This window comes from Orycteropus afer, unplaced genomic scaffold (genome assembly GCF_000298275.1).
Source record: "Orycteropus afer afer isolate SDZICR_OR568_19922 unplaced genomic scaffold, OryAfe1.0 scaffold00118, whole genome shotgun sequence".
Lineage (NCBI taxonomy): Eukaryota > Metazoa > Chordata > Mammalia > Tubulidentata > Orycteropodidae > Orycteropus > Orycteropus afer.
In genome coordinates, this window is record NW_006921705.1 from 9,463,003 (window position 1) to 9,465,824 (window position 2,822).

A 2,822-nucleotide genomic window follows, 5' to 3' on the forward strand; every position below is an offset into this window, starting at 1 on the left:
TGGTCCCTATTCATCCATGAATTTCTCATGATTTGCTCTAAAATGCTTGTCATGCTGGTTTGAGAATGAGACATCTCAGGAGCATGTTTTCTTACTCCATAGGCATGTAAAAGGGAATACGGTCTTTTCCATTTAGTACTCGCTTCCCCAGATCTTTCATTTTATGCCCATGAAAAGGCAGGAATCCACTGACCCGTGTATGTAGATAATACTCCAGGCTCCACACATCCAATGGAATCCATTGTATTTTTGGCTGTAGATTTTTGGGCAACATAAGAGAGATTGGCAGAGAAGGTATCCAGCTTGTTGCCCAAGGTGAATTCATTATCGAAGCCAAAGTCTGCAAACTTGTTATTCTTCTCAGCATCCAAGAGCAAGGTTTCTACCTTTAGATCTCTCTATGTACAGTCAAATGTTGGTGACAGTACTGGACAGTAGATGCTTTCTGGTAGAACTTGGCTTGAGCCTCTTTTTCTTTCATCCTATGAATCATGAGGTAATCAAACACCTCTCCTCCACCACTATACTCCATGACAAGGTGGAATGTTTGCTCAGTCTTGATCACTTGTAATAACTACTATGTTGAGATGATTCTAAGCCATCATGATTCTTATTTTATGGCAGTTTCTGGAGGCTGAAGGAGTTTTGCTGGGTCTTGTCAATTATATTCAGCCTACCTCTTTCCCAGTCAGGATGCGCCAGGCCAACTTTACCATGGTGAAATTATCCTCGCCAATGGTTTTAAGGAGCTAGGCCCTCTGGTGGTGTAGTGCCTAAGGCATTTGACTGCTAACCAGAAGGCTGGTCGTTCAAACCCACCAACCATTCCTCAAAAGGAAGACTGGGCAGTCTGCTTCTGTAGTGATACCGCCTCAGAAACCCAAGGAGGGGTCACTATGGGTTGAAATTGACTCGATGGCAGTGAGAAATAGAGTAGTCAATAAAATGGTCTCATCAGTAGAGATTGCTGAAAGGCCCTGTAGCATGTTGGATTTACTACTGGATATAGGGCCATGATACCCTGAGGTAGGCTTAAAATTGGGAAAATCTGGAAAGAAGTTTGATACAAATTATCTCAAAAGAAAATTAGTTTCAAAGTCTAACTGATCAATAATCTCTATAATGGGATCAAAACACAATGCCAAGTTCCTTCCTTTGTAGCTACTTGACTTCTTGTTCAGTGGACATATCAGACATATTCCCACCTCAGGGCTTTCCACTTGGTCCTACTTCTGCCTAGAACATTCCCTCTCCTGCCTATGGAGATCCCCAGACCTTTTCTGAACTTCAGTTTCCTCATCTAGAAAATGAAATCAACTAAAAAAGCCAGTTTTCATAGGTGACTGATGATAGGTCTCAATCCACCTGATATCAGACTGATTCTGCAGGGGTGAGTGGCATAGGAGGGCTGGAATTGAGTTCAAACAAGTGGGTAATCAATCAGTTATGCCCATGTAATGATGCTCCCATAAAACTCTAGAGCTTGAAGTAAGGTTGGCAATACTTCAAGAGTATTAACACACATCAAGACCTGGAGAGTAATGTGTACTGAGGACAATCGAATCTTCATGTGTGAACCCTCCCAGACTCTAACCTATTCATCTCTGCCTTTGATGAATTTTTATCTGCATTTGTTCTTTGTAATAAACTGTAACCATGAATGTAATAGCTTTTGGTGTGTTCTCTGAGTCCTTGTATCAAATTATCAAACCTAAAGGTGGTTTTGGGAACTTTGTACACTTATAGTTGGTGTCAGAAGTGAGGAAAGTCTGAGGACTATGCTCTCAAATGTCTATTGAACTCTGGGTAAAAGGTTATTGGCAAAATTGTGAGCAGGCATTCTACTGCTCTCAATGATAATAAACAGTATTGGGCAGGGATGTTAACTGTTGTATATAAGTTACATAAAGTTGACATGTTTCATTTTGCCTCTGAGCTTTTAGGAAGCACAGAGTTTAATCTAAAGTCAGGTCCAATATGCATCGAGTGAACAATTTTGCATGATGTATATTAAATGATACTTAGATTTGATGTCTAGAAATCTGATTTCAAGTGTTATCATTACCATCCTCTTTTTGACTTTGGAAATGTTGCTTATTTTTACTTTGCTGATATGTACCTGAGGAGTCCTGGTGGTGCAATGGTTAAGCACTTGGCTGCTAGCCAGACGGTTGGTGGTTCAAACCCACCAGGTCCTCCATGCAAGAAAAGCCCTGGCAATCTGCTCTCATATAAATTTCAGCCTAGAAAACCCTACGGGGCAATTCTGCTCTGTCCTACAGAGTCACTATGAGCCAGAATTACTCCAAGAAACACAACAGTAAAAATGATATATGTCTTGCTGGTTTGCTGTGAAGATCAAATAATGAAATGTGTTCTTGTTTGGTGCTGTCTAGTCAGTTTTGACCCCTAGTGACCCTGTGTACAACAGAACGAAACCCCACCTGGTCCTGCACCCTCACAATCCTTGCTATGCTTGAGCCCATCATTGCAGCCATTGTGTCAGTCCAAATCATTGAGAATTGTCCCCTTTTTCACTGACCCTCTACTTTACCAAGCATGATATCCTTCTCCAGGGACTGGTCCCTTGTGACAACACAACTGAATTATGAGAGATGAAGTCTGGTCATTCTTGCTTGTAAGGTGTACTCTGGCTGTATTTCCTCCAAGATAGACATGAATGGAATGTCGTAGACCCTTATCACTTGATTTTAAAATCTGAACCACTATTAGAATTCTGCTAGGAGCTCGGGTAGCATAGTGCCTAAGGCACTTGACTGCTCACCTGAAGGCTGGCGGTTCAAACCCACCAGCCACTCCTC

At 41.7% G+C, this 2,822-nt stretch overlaps 1 pseudogene; it reads right to left on the reverse strand.

The window, feature by feature from the left end:
• LOC103199732 overlaps nt 1-2,822 on the reverse strand; it is a 53,698-nt pseudogene that overhangs the window by 8,069 nt on the left and 42,807 nt on the right.